This window comes from Ambystoma mexicanum, chromosome 3p, assembly GCF_040938575.1.
Source record: "Ambystoma mexicanum isolate Mex_15411 chromosome 3p, UKY_AmexF1_1, whole genome shotgun sequence".
Taxonomy (NCBI): domain Eukaryota; kingdom Metazoa; phylum Chordata; class Amphibia; order Caudata; family Ambystomatidae; genus Ambystoma; species Ambystoma mexicanum.
The window spans coordinates 85,487,494-85,505,502 of NC_090925.1; positions in this window are offsets into that span (position 1 = coordinate 85,487,494).

Sequence of the window (18,009 nt, forward strand, 5' to 3'; positions counted from 1 at the left end):
TACCTCATCCTGTCGGGTGGGTGTCCCTCGCCACACCCAGCTGACCCACGTTTGCGGACCCCCTATGCTTGGCCCCACTCACTCTTCATCATACTGGGCAGTTTCACCACAAGCTGCAAACTTCATCGTACCGGGTCGTCCTCTCCGGCTCCGCAACACCCCATCTGCGCAGACGGGCTACCCCATCTTCCATACCCCATACCCCACCCCCTCACCTCCCCAATCTCTTCTGGACTGCAAGCTGCTCCCTCGGTTGGGGACCACCGCGGGGACTGCATTGGGGAGGCTGCTGGTCCCTCTGGTAAACCCTACACTTCGTAAACAGTTGGTCCATCCACACAAGTGGCCTCCTCACTTCCTGGCTCGGGGGCTGCACCGACCTAGACCTGCTTGGCTGCCTCCTTCCTGCCCCTAGCAGCCCTGGGCTGCCGTAACTGGCTACTCTCATCTTGTCATCTCCCCCTCTGATTCTCTGCTACCTATCATGTCGAATCGCTCCAAGAGTGGCGTCAGGGGGGGGGTCATGGACAAATTTACAAAGGCGGTCCCTCGATCCGAAGTGGGCCATGCGTCAACTATGCCGGAGGAACCTGATACCGAGCTGAGTCCCGGGGCTGCGGCTCCTGATCTTACTGCCATGATGGAATCGATGGCCAAAAACTTTGCCTCCTTTCATGAAAAGCTTGACGACATCGATGCTAACGTGGCCTCACTCAAGACACGCGTTGATCAGGCTGGCTCCAGAATTACGGAGGCCGAAAACCGGATATCAACCAATGAAGATGTGATACACATACTACAGGACACTGTGGCTGCCTTATCGCGCGATATGAAGAATGTAAAGGCCAAATGCGACGACTTGGAATCCCGCTCCCGCAGAAACAACCTGCGCATTATTGGGGTCCCTGAAACTGCCCTGAAGGGTCGAATGGAGGAGGCGGTCGAACGTCTACTCAAGGACTTGCTCGGTGACCCGGATCTTTCCCCTTACTTCACTGTTGAGCGAGCTCACCGGGCCCTGTCCCCGCGTCCCAGGCCTGGCGATAGCCCCAGGCCCATCATAGCCAAGATTCTCAATTACCGGGACAGGGACCTCATCCTCCGCCTGGCACGTGAGAAGGGGGAGTTGCGGTTGGAGGCTAACACTATCCGAATCTTCCCGGATTTTTCAATGGCTGTGCAGCAGGAGAGGCGTCAGTTCCTTGGCGTCAAGAAGATGCTCAGGGAGCGCAAAGTCCCATATGCCATTTTATTTCCTGCCAGACTCAAAATCACCCACAGGGGCAAACTCTATTTCTTTACTATCCCTGAAGAGGCGGTAAAATTTATCGAGATGCAGATACCGCTTCAGGGCCCTGGTGATGCCATTGCTGATGAAAATTGACTGGGTGTTGTGGAGTGGGGTTATTGGCTGCATTTGTTGACTTTGTAATTACAATTTCTCACTGTTAACACTGTTCTGGCTCCCGGAGGCGCTCGCCTGTGGCGTGGGTTACTGTTATTGTTATTGGTGGCCACAAACTGTTGGCACTGGCCACTTACTTCTCACGTGCTGGGAACTGTCGTGTACTCCAGTCCCCCTTGGTGTTTGGATGGCCTGTGGGGCGGTGACTGGCCCCGATATCTCCTGAATATGTCGCATGCCATAGTGCTGGGCCTCGCTCAGTACATGCTGGTTTGTAGTATGTCCGTAAGGCTGGTCACGCTGTGACCCTCTTCCCGGCCTCCTGCCGTTGGTGTAGCGCCTGCTTGGGAGCCGGGTATCTACTCTGGGGCCTGCTTCACCTGGGATGGTCTACGTATCCGCTGACTGCCTGGGCCGCAAGGTTCAGGCTTTCATCCTCCTTGGGGCTTGGATGATGCTCTACATGAGGCCAATGTTGTAATATTTTGCTGCCCTACTGTTATGTTTTCCTCTTTCAATTGCACAACTACGAGACTTCCACCTCTTTGAGACCGGCCCAGTTCCCCACTCTGGGGACAGATGGGGTGGATGCTATATGACTGTCGACACTGTTCTGGTAGTTGCGAAGCCGCAGGGGCTCGTGCGCGGTCCCTGAGTTCCCGCTCTGCGGGCGGGGGCTTGCGTTAGAAGTCCACCGCTACTGTTCGTTTGGCAACAGAGCCGTTTGGCTCTAAGCGTGCTAGTGCGTGGCAACGGCGCACCCCATTGCGATTGCACTGTTCTTTTCTGTATTGCTGGAATGGCTTGGCCCCCGTTGGGCCTTGGGGAAGTGTTGGCCAGGTTGGGGTTGGCCTATCTGTGTGTTGCTAAGGGAGGGTGATGTTTACACTGCTGATTCACTGTTAGTGGTGCGGGTGGGGGGTGGGAAGGGGGCTGTTTCTCAAAAAGGCACACAAGGTTTCGCGAGGCGCATCCTGAGGTGGCACAAGCGCGCATGCTCTCTTTACTCTGGGAGCTCACACGGTCATTTGGGTTGGGATGTTCATTGAGGATGGATATCGCGGTTGAAGATGGCTACAACTGAAATGTCTACTGTCATAATGTCCTGGAATGTTCGGGGGTTGAGCAACCACACCAAAGCCCGCAAGATCATGGCGTATGCCAACAGGCATAACTGTAGGATCCTGCTCCTGCAGGAGACACACTCCAATGGACTGATACCAAGGGCACTTGCCCCGTTATGGGGTCCCGCCAGATTTTTCACTTCCTATTCCACGCAATCTAGGGGTGTTCTCACGATTATCCACAAATTGATTAAGTTTGGGCTGCATAAAAGCTACATCGACCCTGAGGGTCGCTACGTTATACTACACTGCACACTAGTCAATAAGGAATATTTGCTTGTCAACACCTACTGTCCCAATGTGGACTCTCCGGAATTCTTTTACACAATAGCCACCATACTTCTGGGTTTCGTGGGGGTGCATATTATATGGGGAGGAGATCTGAACCTTATATTGGACACTGCCCTAGACAGAACTGCCACGGGTCCCAGGGCTCTGTCTCGCGCGGCGCGCAGGCTACGGGGCCATATGCAGTCTCTCAACATTTGTGACGCCTGGAGAACTCTCCATCCCCAGAAACGGGAATACACCTACTATTCATCTGTGCATGATAGCTCGTCCAGGATAGATCTATTCTTGGTCTCCGGCGAGGCAGTGGGCGGGGTGGAGGGCGCGGGCATTCTGGCCCGCACTCTTTCGGACCACGCTCCAGTCACATTGTCCCTAAGACTGGGCACTCCTGTTCCAACAGTCAGCACTTGGCGCTTTAAGTCTGAGGCCCTAAAAGACATCGGCCCTCATTACGACCCTGGCGGAAATCGAAAAACGATGGCGGAAATGCAATACCGCCATCGAATAGCGCTCGGTGCGATTACGACCCGTCACCGTAAAGTACGATGCCATTAGCGACACCGTAGTGAACGCCAATGCTAACTGCACCAAGTACGCGCACGCGCGCCATGCCAAACCGTAATTACCACCATGGCTCAACGGTACGCGAATTCCGACCCTAGCGGACATGTACCTAACGCCATCAAGCATGGCGGAAAGTACCATTCCGCCATGGTGAGAAGTACGGCATCGCGAATCAACCGTAAACGGCCCTACTGAGTGCCTGTACACCACTCCCTGGCCACATTGCACAACTCCTCGTAGGTGCAATGAAGTCACACTATGCAACCAGTGAAATGTACAAGTCACCCATGCATGCCAACAAACAAATGAATCCAGGGGCTCCAAGTGCCTTGTGAGTGGGCATCCATATCTGCCATGGCACCATTGCCGCACTGATGCAGCGCAGGCATGTGAAGGTCCAAGTACAGCAACATGAGCAGAAAAATGAGACAAACAAAAACAGAATAGAAATTTAATGCACCACAAAACCACCAAGGGCCATACAGCCATTAGGTCATGAACTCCTAAATACATTCCAGTATTGTGGGCTGCATCCGCAAGAAATGACCAGCTTCTGCTTGTGTGACGCCCTGTTCCATCATGGTACACAGGGGCTACATTCACGTCCAAAAAGGCAACACGGAAGCGCCTAGAACCGCAGGGCCGTCCCATCAGGTAGGCACTAGTCCAGCAGAAAGAACGATATGTTGCTCCTAGCCACTAGCATTGCGTAAGGGCATGTGGCCCATTGGCGATCGTCCCATAAGATCGTAATGGTGCTCCACTGATTGACACGAAGCAGCAGGTGTCGGGAGTAAAAGCCATCTGCAGGAGTGGCGTACAGATGGCAGCGGCAAAAGGGGAGGAGATACCTGTCACCCAAATGAAATGAAAAAGAATAGAATGGGCATCAGAACTACAATTGTATAACTCACTTCAATGATCACACTAAATCTACAGCCATATGCATGCTAGCCCACTCAAAAGGAATATACCCACCCAAAAATCACTTGCGAATCACAACCATAAAAATCGAGGTGAAAACACCATTACAAACGAGTGTTTGTGTGCATGCGTCTGTGAAGACAGAATCCATCAGATGGGATTAGTAACGTGCATAGACACAAGTGCCTGAAGGCGCGTCGAGACAGGGAGGGTTCAACAAGGGCAGAAAGACGATGGTCCCACTATGGCAGCTCTGCATGACATAGCGCAGGGGAGGTGGATAGATTCCAAAAAGCCCTGTACATGGCAAACTCTCCATCAAATCATCTGTCCATGCATCCATACATCATTCCCTCATCCCGGTATGAAAACGCCTGATTATTTACTCACATCACATTTGAAACTTCCATTGAGTCTGTGCGTAATGCAGTCTGCAAAATCCACTGTTCTCCAGCCCGGAATTCTAGTGTTGTGAAGTAACATGTATTTGGGAACGTCCTGCCTTTTTGTCCACTACGCTATTGCGCATCCCATACTATCCATATCAATCATAGCATACTCGCCATGGCCCCTGTCCCAAGGACATTAAACAATAGAACGTTATATTTGCAGTCAGACCTGTGGGCGTCTCCTCGCCGCTAGCTGAAAACCGAAAGCGCTGTCCTTCGAATTCCTCATTTGCAACATCACGTCGAAAAGGCATCTGTGACCGCTTGAAATCACAAAATCATCCATGTAGTGCGGCAGTGTGTGTAAATGGCAACTGGCTTCACTCACAAATGGGACGCCCCGCCCGTCGGTGAACCTCGGTACGGTGCTCGCCCAAAGGGGATTGCAGCTGGCACAGGTGGAATGAATCACCACAGGTGGAGGCTATACAGCCTGAAAACACATAAATTGCACACCCAACCCCCTCCCACAACCACACCCACTCCAAAATGCTACCGGCAGGACTAGCGATGTTGGCCCTGGGGGACCTGATAGCACTGCAAGTACTCCAACTTCAAGAAGAAGACGAACACCAACTACTACAACAACCGGCCGCACAGAGGAGACGCAGGAGGAGGAGGAGGGCAAGGCAGGGCCAGCAAGGCCCACCAGCACAGCCACTACCACCACGCAGGCAGCCCGCAATCCCACGCCTCCGAGCTCATCCGTTCAACCTCACTGCTGAGCAGATCCACACCCTCTACCGTTTGGACCGGGACACCATAACCGCCATTGTGGACATGACACAGGCTGACCTTGTCATCATGATAGATAGCCCAACCGCCATCCCACCCCTACTGAAGGTGGTGTCTGTACTCCACTTCCTGGCCACAGGCACCTACCAGCACACAGTCGGACAGTTGCATGGCATTTCACAGCCACTGTTCTCACGGACACTATTGCAAGTGCTCGATGCCCTCCTGAAGCACGCAGACGACTACATCTCTCTACCACGCTCGGAGCAGGAAATTACAAACACAAAAGTGGGATTCCATGCACTTGGCGGCATACCGGGTTGCATTGGTGCCATCGACTGCACCCATGTGGAATTGGTCGTCCCACATGCCATGGAGGCCCAGTACCGCAACCGAAAACAATTTCATTCTCTTAATGTACAAATGGTGTGTGACTCCAACAGGATCATTACACATTGTTGTGCCCGATTTCCTGGATCAACCCATGATTCTATGGTCTTGAGGAACTCTACAATACCACGCTACATGGAGCGACACGCAGGGAACAGATCCTGGCTACTCGGTGAGTCTCATTTCATGCATGATAATGTGGGGTATGTGATGCGGCAATGACCTGGCAGGAAGGGGGGGGGTGCGTACGTAGCAATGTCATTCCACAAACGTCCTTTATTGTCCACATACAGGTGATGCCGGGTATCCACTGAAGAGATGGCTCCTTACACCACTCCGGAACCCACAGAACCAGCATGGGGAGGACTACAACCATGCCCACTCACGTACCCGTGTAGTCATAGAACAGGCATTCGGTCTACTGAAGACTCGTTTCCGCTGCCTCAGCAGGTCTGGCGGGGCACTCCTGTACCACCATGAGAAGGTTGCAAAGATGGTCATGGCATGTCTCATCCTACACAACATGTGCGTACGTAGAAATGTGCCCATGCCCCCTGACGCAGAACTGCAAGCACCTGAAGATGGTCATGATGAGGGTGGGGATGTGGCAGCACCTCAAGGAGTCCGCGAGGCACAGGAGGGCCGTGACATTCGTCAGATGCTCATAGATTCATGCTTCTAGCACTCATGCCTGGTGGCTGATACATGGACACGGGACTTGTGGCACTGTGTGTGTCTGGAACATGCACAATATGGACTGTACGCCTATAAAGGCCTCGTACACAAAGATCAATGTCCACACATCTCATTGGATGATTGTGAAATGTTTATAGCATATGTGAAATTATGTTACACACCCCATCGACCCGCCACCCAAGTAAGCCCAACACACCCCCTCCACCCTCCTACCTCCCCCCCGAACACCAGTGTCCGAAGATGCTCATTGTCAGTGGGCAGACGCTATTGCAAGCCCCCTCTCCGGGTATCAGGGGCACCCCTGCCTGTGCAGCGCAGGTTCCTCCCAGATCTACCTTGGGGGCTGCCCTGGACGGAACTTGCAACGGATGATGTCTCTGCCTGCTCACGTCCATGCATGTCCCTAAGGGTTTGTGAGAGCTCAGTGAGCACACGGCGCACAGCGGCAAGTTCAGCACATACGTCTTTGGACGTCGCATGCAGTTCCCCCCTCAGGCTCTCGGTGCTTCTCTCCATTTCTGCCCTAAGCGTCTCAGTTGATGTTTCTATGGCTGCCTTAGTACCCCCACATTCATCAGCATGGTCCTTGAGGAGCGTGGCCAGTTGCTGCTGTTGCACGATCACCTGGTCGAGGGACTGTTGCCTCTGCTGTGCCATGGCCATTTGCGGTGGTGTCACAGACGGGCTGGTCACCTCATGTTGCCTTGCCACAGGGCTTGTGGGGGATGGCCAGTCGTCGTCTTGTGGGTGCCCCTGCGTGGTATCCTCATGGTGTACGGGATGAAACAAACAGGGGGATTGAGACAGGTCATGGATGGATCTTACTTCGACATCCCCGTCTTCTGTGTCGGAGCATGCTGCCATTAATGGGGTGTCACCTATGGTGCTGCTGCCACCAGAGGCAGTGCCTTCTGTGGCATCCATTGGGGGGACCTGTGGTGGTGCTGTTGTGGGCATGCTGGCTGCTGGGGTGCCTGTTGATGTTCCCTCCTGTGTGCTGCCACTTGATTTGTGCTGCTGCCGTGTCTTGATGCGTGCAGCTGAGGTGGAGGGTCTTTGGCCGTTGGTCTTGGCCCTCTTTGCAGGTGTGCTGGTAGGGGTGTCCTGGAGCTCGTCGTTTGAATCGGACCCTGTGGTGGAGTAAAGGAGGGCGAGCGTTATTCATGGGTCTGTTGAAATTGGAATGGCAATGTATCACATGCATTGGGGTGGTACCTGAGGGTGATTTGGGTCGGGGCCTTGGAGGTGGTTTCATTTTTGTGTGGATTGAGGATGCAGTTGTTTTGCAGCCTGCAGTTAGGGTCTGCCTGCTGCACGTGTAGAGGGTGTTTTTAGGGTTTTTAATTATTTATGTATTTAATGTGAGTTTTAAAGTGCGCTGTCAGGCCAATGTATGTGGACGTTCTCCTGGACATGTGTTACTGTTGCACTATGTGGACGCATGGTACTTCACATGATTGGACATTGTGGATTTGGCATTGTATTAGTTGGCCCACCTACCAGATTCTTCGGATGTCTGCACTCCTTTCTCCATCCCTCCGACTCCCTCTATACTCTCCATTCCAATGGTGGAGGCACAGATTTCTTCCCAGGGGGTCAACTTGATGGGTGATTCCGATCCTCCCCCGGTAGCTGTGGCAATGTTGCGATTGGCGGATAGTATGCTCCGTACGCGTATCTGCAGGTCGTCCCATCGCTTTCTGCATTGCAGTGGGTTGCGGGGTGCGGTCCCCACCGCACTTACCCGCTGTGCCACCAGGGCCCATATGGCCTTCTTGTTCGCAAGTGCCGTCCTGGTCATTTGCGTGGAGAAGACGACGGCAGCATTCTCCTGGAGGGTCTCTGTAAGCACGGTGAGTTCCTCACGGGAGAAGTGGACCTGCCGTTTGCGGTCGCACGCTTTTTTCGCTACTTTTCCCATTTCTATTGCTTTCACTGGGGTGGATGACGGGTTGGGATGTGTCTCAGGGTAGTATTTTTAATGGTTGTGTGGGAATTCTGATTTTATAGGTGTACGGCGTGCTGTTTCCCGTTCCGGGCCCATGTTTTTACTTCCGTTTCCGTATGTTTACGGTCACCGTACTTTCCGGTTGCCGCTCATTACAGTGACCACTAAGATGGGTGGCGGAATTGCACCTAGGGCGCCGTACGACGGCGGTGAGGTGCGTTTTGGGGACATTTCCGCCATCGCGGACTTTGCACTTCCGCCATGGCGTAGTGCTCGTGCCCGATGGGTCGGAATTGGCCGCACTTTGCTCCGTCGTGCGATGGCGGAAACGCTATTTACGCTATGGTGGTCAGGTCAGTCACTTTCCGCCAGGGTCGTAATGAGGGCCATCGTGTTTAAGGCCGAAATACTAGCTGGTATCAGGTCGTTCTTTGAACTTAACTCACTTCGAGACACGACCGCCGCGGTTAGGTGGGAGGCCTTCAAGGTGCATGAGGGGCATGTCCATCTCCCGGGAGGCCGGGGTGCTGAAGGCCATTAGGGCTGCCCTGGGGCAATCTGAGATCAAATTGAAACAACTTGAGCAACGTAACACTACCAGCTCTGACCCCTCCATTCTTGCCCAGATCTCGGATGAACTCCAAGTATATAACACACTGGCCACCTCCGAAGTCCGTTATTTCAGCCGCCCTCAGGCCGCCAGGAGGTATGGGGAGGGCGACAGGCCTGGGAAAATGCTTGCGACTCTTGTGAGGGGGGAGATGGGCCGTACACAGATCTCCTCTATCAAAGATCGAAATGGCGACGTTCAGTGGGCGGACCCGAAAATACTAGAGACATTCACTGAGTTTTATAGCTCCCTTTATTCCCAGCCCGCAGAACACACTAAGCAACATATGCGCGAGCTCCTCGGGCAGATCCCCACTACAGAAATTTCCCAACAGACTAGAGACCAGTTAGACTCCCCGATCACGCTAGACGAGATAGTGTCGTCCATCTCTGACTTGCCCAGAGGCAAGGCGCCTGGCCCTGACGGGCTCACCGCCGACTTTTACCAGGAGCACATAGCTGTTCTGGCCCCTCGGCTGCTTGAGGTATGGAACGAGGCACTCCAGGCCTCCATCCTTCCCCCCTCCATGCGTGAGGCGGTAATCACAGTGTTGCTCAAACCGGGTAAGCCTGAAGATGAGTGCGGGTCATACAGACCTCTTTCCCTCATGAATCTTGACACAAAGATCTTTGCTAAGACCATTGCCAACCGCTTTTTGCCAATCATGACGCACCTTGTGCATGAGGACCAAGCGGGCTTCGTTCCGGGCAGGTCCACCTCCCATAATATCAGGAGATTGTTTAATGTCATGTCCCGCATAGATCAGGACGCCCAGGCGGTAGCGGTTACGCTGGACGCCCAGAAAGCCTTCGACATGGTTTCTTGGAAATACATGTGACTGGTCCTCGAGACAATGGGTATTGGCCCAAACATGATAGGGTTTATTAGACTATTGTACACGTCCCCTGTTGCGCGCGTTCGAGTTAACTCACTAACATCTGAGATTTTCACGTTATTTAGAGGCACCCGTCAGGGTTGTCCCTTCTCTCCAATTCTCTTCGCATTGGTGATAGAACCAATGGCGGACTATGTACGTTCAAGACACTCTCGTAAGGGAATAAGATTGATAGAGGAGCCTGAAATTATATCCCTATATGCAGACGACGTCCTACTTTACATCAGAGATCCCACAACTCACCTCAATCCCATATTGAGAGACATCACTCGCATTGGCACCCATTCCGGCTTTACGATTAACTACTCCAAGTCGGAGATCTTCCCGCTCACTAAATCTACCACACAGCCCATCTCCGAATATCCCCTGCGCTGGGCCCCTAACGACATTAAATACCTGGGAGTACATGTATCCCTTACTAAACCCACCCTACTTACCGATAATTACTCTGCGGTAGCGCAGACAGTTGAGGCTAAAATCTCACGATGGCGCACTCTTCCGTTGTCCGTTGCGGGACAACTGTCCCTGATTAAAATGATTCTGCTCCCCAAGCTCCTGTACACCTTTAGTAACATACCCTTATGGCCTGGGAGGTCATACTTCACTAAGCTTCACACGCTCTGCGCACAGTTCCTCTGGCACTCTGGTGCGGTACGCAAGAAGTGGACTGACATGGCACTCTCATACAGACGTGGGGGTATTTCTGCTCCTGACTTTGCTATATATTGGATTGCGGCCCAAGCCCAGCACGCCACACACTGGTACCCTTGCGCCCCAGTGCGCCCTCATTTCAAGCTGGAACGGTTGGCATCCGCGGGTATTAATCTAATGACCCTAGTGCTGCATCGACATTATGCTCCGGACTCCCCCGTTGACCCCATCGCTGCGACCTTGTTCGCCTGGTCACACATACTAAGCCCATCAGCTGGGACCTCCCCGTATTACAGGTGGCTGCCCGTGTGGGCCTTTCCGGGGTTGGAGCCCACGCTGGACGCTGCCTTGACCCGCCACTGGGAGGCTCTGGGGTACAGGGCATTGTCTGACTTCTATCCAGAGGGCAAATTTATAGACCCCAAGACTTGGAGGCTGGGTCATACTAAATCTCCCTTAGAGACTCTTCAGTACTATAGGCTTCGCGCTGCGTTCCGCACTATGTGGTCCTCCTTCCCAGATGAACCTCCGGATGACCCGGCAATAGCGTACATCGCTAACTCGGGCGGTGCACGGGGCGTTGTCTCATCATTGTATCATATCCTGCAGGATGCCTCCTCTGCTCCGGTTCTCGGAGCGCGCAGCAGATGGGCAGACGAACTGGGCCTAGAGATACCTGATGAGTTATGGGAGAGCATGTGTCTCCACACCCAAAAAGTCTCCCTCAACTTCCGCTTTCGGGCCATGCAATATAAACTCCTTAATAGGCTATACTATACACCGCACAGGACTTCGGGGTTTGCTCGTTCTGGGGTGCGCCTCTGCCCGCGCTGCAAGGCCGCAGATGCTGATCACCTACATATGTTCTGGACCTGTCATAAGCTGTCCGATTTTTGGGACGGGGTCATAAAAACACTTAATGCAGTAACTGAAACCACTATTGATCCCGATCCTCTGGCAGTTTTGTTTGGGGTTTGGAGCACTGAGGAAACTAAGCGCCTGAAAAAGTTTTTAAATATAAGTTGCATGATTGCCAAGAAGTGTATACTCCAGAATTGGAGATGTTCCTCTCCCCCGACCCCTCAGAGATGGTTGGGCCTGCTCACATGGTCACGGAACTGCGAGGAGGACTACTTGGCTATGCTGCTGGCCCAATCCCGCCCCAAGAACATTTGGAGTGAATTTACCACATATCTCAACAATCAGTCCGGAGCGGCGTCAGGGTCCTGTCTGTCCCCGGCCTCAGCTCATGCACCGTGATCTCCTTTGGTTTCCTCCTTTATTTGTAAAATATTGCAATCACTGTTGTAATGATGATAAAGTGTCCTGTAAGCAGCTCCACGCTCTACATGATTCATATGCTTGTTGCCTCGATGTTTGTACCTTGTGAACCTCTGCCAATAAAAATAAAAGTTTTAAAAAAAAAAATGGCATCCCCCTTTCAGGACAAACTAAATCTGTACACATTATAGTCCTTTTTCAGTTTCTAGCACTCACTAAAAAGTCTGCATGTGATCGACTGCCAAAGACGCGAAAATGCTGAATGAAGGTCCGGATGGAGGACCGCATCCCACTACTAAATGTTAGGTACACTTTCAGTGATACTTGTCCATGACCTTCAAACTTTCTTTAGATGATTCTGTAGGGCATTCCTACATATCACAGAGATTCGGATTCAATACTTTCCGTTTCATAGAAAATACCGTATCGAATTACCAAATGCATATTCATGAAATGGCCAAAGCTTAAGAACAGCGCATTACAAGTTTTGCTTGCTCTTAATGTATTTTTTGCGAGCACAGTAGCGTAAGAAAGCATTATATTTCATGGTATTGCAGTACAATCTGCTTATGGTACATTTCCAACCAGCATTATGCTCATATAACTTGTTGCTTTTCTATAAGAAAATAAATGAGCACAGACATTACAGGAGTCTCTCTTTGTTGTCATTCATCAACCATGAATGTATCAAGGTACCAGTATCACTGGTTTAGCATGCAAGCTTTATACACTTGCATACAACAATGATGCCTATTTCACATATTTGTTCCACTTTTCCCTTTGCAACAGACTATGATTGCAAATGCATGAAACATAGCACACCCTAATGATATGCCAATCATTCTTCAATAGATCGTCACACAGGTCCCACTACAATGATATGAAATCTAAAAAGCACATGAGACACTGATGGCTCTTCACATTCTTCATTTGTTTTGTCAGGCACAAGCACATGGTAAAAACATTATGTCAAAACATCTTTGTCAGCTACGAGGACTAATGACAGACCTCTTTCTATCTCTTTTTCTTCTTTTTGTCATGCAATGTTGTTATGTCAATGTTAACCACAATTTTATTTTAAATGTTTATGATTTTTGATTGGTAGTCATAACTAACTTTTGCTTTTCTCGTCACATTTCGGGTTTCCATTTGGACTTATTCATGTCACATGGTATGTACGTTTGGACTTCACTTGTATTCATTAATGAGGTGTCATGTACAGCCCTGAAGAAGAGCATTGCTTGAAACACATGTTGGCTCAAACAAATAACAATATGATACATGTTATGAATGAAACGATGTAACCTATATCTTGAACAAGTATCTCTTGAGATTATTGAGAGTCATATTAATTGTAGGAGGTGCAGACACCCGCCAAGAACATTTCCTTTCGTTAGCATCCATTTAACGTTTTGTAAACAAAACTGGTGACATCAGAATGCTATCTGTTAGCAAAACCCATTTAGTAAACTGATATTCACTGTTTCATATATGAGTTTGTACATTCCTTTTTCTTGTGCTAAAACACAACAGTCATTCATTTGTTAGAATATGTAATTCGACAACTGAAATTGTATTCAGGAGGAAATATGGCAATGTCATGAAAGATTATCAAAACAGCTCACACATATCAGCTACAGTGATTTCTACAGTAATACAATTAACTACATCTATTGCATGACACCTTCACTTTACTCATTGCCTTCTTCAGGGCATTTTTGAACTCTGTGTTTTTCAGGCTGTATATAAATGGGTTACACAGTGGTGTGACAATGATGTATGACAAAGACATGATCTTGTTGAATTTCATTGAATACGCTGATGTTGGTCGCATGTAAGTGGAACACACGGTTCCATAGAATAAGATAACCACAGTGAGGTGGGAGGCACAGGTGGAAAAGGCCTTGCTGCGTCCCTCTGTTGTCTGGATTTTCAAGATGGCTGATATGATTTTAAAGTAAGATGAGATGGTTAATATGAAGGGGGCCACTCCAACTATAGCACCAATGATGTATGTGAGTTTCTCAATATCATCAGTGCTGCTGCAAGAAAGCTTCATCAATGCTGTCCCATCACAGTATAAGTGGTTGATTGTATGAGACTTGCAGAATGAAAGCCATGACATTGATATGGTGTGTGGCATTGCATCAATCAGACCAACTACCCAGCAACCTGCCGCCAGCCAGATGCACACAGCTTTATTCATAATGGTCATGTAATGTAAGGGATTGCAGATGGCCAAGTACCGATCAAAGGCCATGACACCGAGGAGGAGAAATTCTGTGGAAACCAAGAAAACAAACAAATACACCTGCAGCAGGCATTCAGTGAGGGAAATGAGTGTGCCCTCCAAAAAGAAGTGAGCAAGTATTTGTGGAAAAATGACTGAGGTGTAACTGATATCAAGAAAAGACAAATTAGTTAGAAAGAAATACATGGGGGTGTGCAGATGTGATGTTGAATAAATGATAGCCATAATTAGAAGATTACCACCCATAGTCATCAGATAAATCAGCAATAACACAACAAATAAAGGGGTTTTCTGCTGCCGAAGATCAGAAAATCCAACAATCAGGAAGTATTCTTTTGCAGTCACATTTGCGTTTTCCATTGGTCAGAACATAGACCGTTCTTGGAGTTTGATGACAATCTGAAATGAAATACACAAGAAATGTTATTTATATAACTACATGTTGGTTTATTTATTTTATATGTAATTATTTATGTTTTCTAAAGCACACACTTTGGTGCATAAATGTCCATAAACAAGAAACAATGGATTTGAGCTAGAAACAATTTGGATAATTTAAGGGTGTTGAAGGAGTAGATCGACACGCAGGAGGCGTGTTTATGAATATAGAATTCTATTGGCAGGAATATAAAAGAGAAAACCCTATCTGACCTTCATTCTAATAAAGAGGTTTCCCTGCCTCAAATAATAGTAAGGAGTGTGTCAGGATGTCAGTCTAAAGCAAAGAGTCCACAGTCCTGTGTCCATAAACCTATTTTTTTTAGCCATACACTATATATACACAACTAAAGAAACGGGTAGGTCTTCTTGATTTAGAAGAATGGTTCCTTTCTTCGGGATGACAGCCGAAAGTTCACTTCTGGGTGATTCAAAATGAAATGTTCTTCTTAAGGGCTAATCATCAAAAGTCCCAAAAAAAGGTTTTGTGTATTGTGGCTCCAATAAGGTACATGGAGCAAAGAGTCTTGTATATTCACAATGTCAAGAGAAGGACCCACTCCTCTTGATTCTTGTTTCAATGTCCACAAACACCAGGGGATATCTTTCCCTTCCCCTGGTCTTTTCCACAATGCTCACTGTGTTCACAGACTGTCCGGTTCACTATCCTGCCAGGCACTGTGACTATAACAAAGGTTTTATAAGTAGTTTGTTATTCGGTGTGGATCCCAATTCCTTCTTGGCTTTTCACGATTCCGAACAGTTTGCACCCAGCTCCCTATCCTGTCAGGTGTTCATGTTGTCGGGTCCCAGACCCATATGTTATTGGCTTCTCTCTCTTGGGTCACAGACCCCTTTGGTTTCTTGCTTTGGGGTACAAGACCCATTTGGCTTTGCACCTGGTGAACTATCCTGTGAGGAGTTCTTGTGGTCAAGTCCCAAACCCCTGTGGTACTGGCTTCTCTCTCCCCCCTTTTGGCTTTGTACCTGCTTCACTATCCTCCCATGTATTCTTGTCTGGTCCCAGTTCCCTGTGGTATTGGTTTCTTCTTTTGTGGGTGCCAGACCCCTTTAGTTTCTAGCCCTTGGGTCCTAGACCCCTTTGGCTTCTTTCTCTTGGGTTCCAAATACCTCTGGTTTCTTGCCCTTGGCCCTCAGGCCACTTTAGCTTTTTGCTCTCTTCTTTTGGACAGCCATGGGCGTCTATGCTCACAGGGACTTCCACATAGAAGATAGGTCTGGAAGCCACTCCTTATTGGATGCGGGTCCCTGAACTGTGTCCCACTGTAATATAGTCTCTCAGGGTTTCCAGCAAGTCTCCCAGTTTCCCAACCCTTCTCTTGTTGCTCACCAGTCTCTGTCGGCTCCTACCGCATCCCTCACCCACGTTCAGAGAACTTCTCTTGTGTTTGAGTTCTGCAGCTGCTCCGCAGTGGTTTCCTGCTTTCGAGCATCATGTCCCAGACGGACCACGCTCTCCAGCTGTATCGATCAGGTGGTGCTTTGTCTTCCTGCTCCATACATGGCCCAGCCATGGAAGATCTCTCTAGAGCATCTCTGTTGACAGGTAAGCATCTTGTCCTTGGTTGCTTTGCTCGCTCCTGACCACTGGCTCTGCAGCACCCATTTCCTCCAGGGAGGATCTCCCGCTGAGTTTGAATTTCCCTCATCTATTTCACTTGTGCCTTGGCCAATAGGAAGTCCACAAAGACTAGACTGCTCAGTATGATTCACAAAGGTGCCTTCAATGTTTCTGCCCCTCCTCCTCATCTCAGTACTGATCTTGAGGACTCCTAGTGAGTCAGTTGGACTCTTCTTTTTCTCAGTACTGATCCTTAAGATTCGTAGAGAATCTGTTGGACTTGTCTTTGTCTCAGTACTGATCTTGAGGACTCCAAGTGAGTCATTTGGATACTTCCTCTTTCCAGTACTCCCTACCTTACTGATTTTAAGGAAACAGATAGGAACACTCAGGATAGTGGTGTAGGGGGTTAGTGAGGGAAGCTGGTTAGGGCTAGGTGGACTATGAAGATACCATGTACTCCCCAGTTGTCACTAATCCTATAGGGGGATTCCCACCACATGAGATCCACCGACTGAGTACCACCTCCATGGGGACTATTGAGTAGCAGCCTCAACTCCCTGGCCTCATGGAAAGGGGCTCCCCTTAGGGCATCCAGGGATTCATTACAATAGGTAGAATAGAGTGGTGGCTAATATTTAAGCCCTAATTCTTTAGAAGTGGGAAACCAATGCATGTGCCCATTCCATAGGTTTTCAGATTTGAGAGTGCTGTCCCACATGGCCACGGGTTAAACAGGAGATGGGGATACACCACAAGTGACCCACAGACCAGACAGATCAGACCATCATGAGGATTCTACTTGCACTGGTAAGGTCAAGATAATGTAGTCTTTGCAGGAAAAAAATGCAGCCCCATACCTAGCCTCAAACGCCACTCTAGGGAATACATATATGAGCAAGAGTTTAACTCTACAAACAAGTCTATATTGGTAATGTGCAAGGTCTCCCTAGAGGTAGAAGAATAGAAATGCAATGCATTTGCCTTTGTTTTATATCTGCTGTGCATACTCCCTGCTCAGTGAAGAGAACATTAGAAAGGAGAAAGGACATGGGAATCCTTTGGAAGGATGTATTGTATTTATTGAAGAACAGGGTGTTATTTTGCACATTAAAGATTTATGAAGTAGTTTCAAGAGAGCGAAGGTAGTCTTAGGTAACTGCCTGAACCACCTTTCATGCATTCTGCCATCAGGACTACTCTGTAATTCTTAAATGTGTAAATACTGACCTCACGCTGTCAACGATAAAAATATTGGTGTGGCCTCCATTCCCTGTTTCTCATATGTGTTCCAACTCTTAGCCCTTTTCTATCTGACTTGCCTAACTTAAACAATGCTCTTATGGAAAAGCACCTTACCCTAAGAATATCTTTGCTCTCTGTCATTGACTACTTTGTAAATCGTTTATGTTCAAAATAACACCCTGTTCTTCAATACAATGCATGAGCGATTTTGCATGTAAACGTATCCAGCATAGTGATAATGAAAGGTAGAAGTAGAGGTGGAAGAGCATCTGGCAACTCTGAAAAGGTTCTGTGTCACAAAGTAGAGGACTTTGTTGAATGTGGTAAAATCATACATGAGGTTGAACAAGAACTATGCTTGCACAATAGTTCAGTTTACTCAGCACAGTAATAGAGATACATTTTCTTAGCCTGAGAAGTGTCTGGATGTTTCTAGTGTTTAGGAGGTTGATTGTGGCTGAAGTGAAGGTGGCCAGGATGAACTGGGAATATCACGTTGCTTTCAAATAGCATGCAAGGGTTCCAGTAAG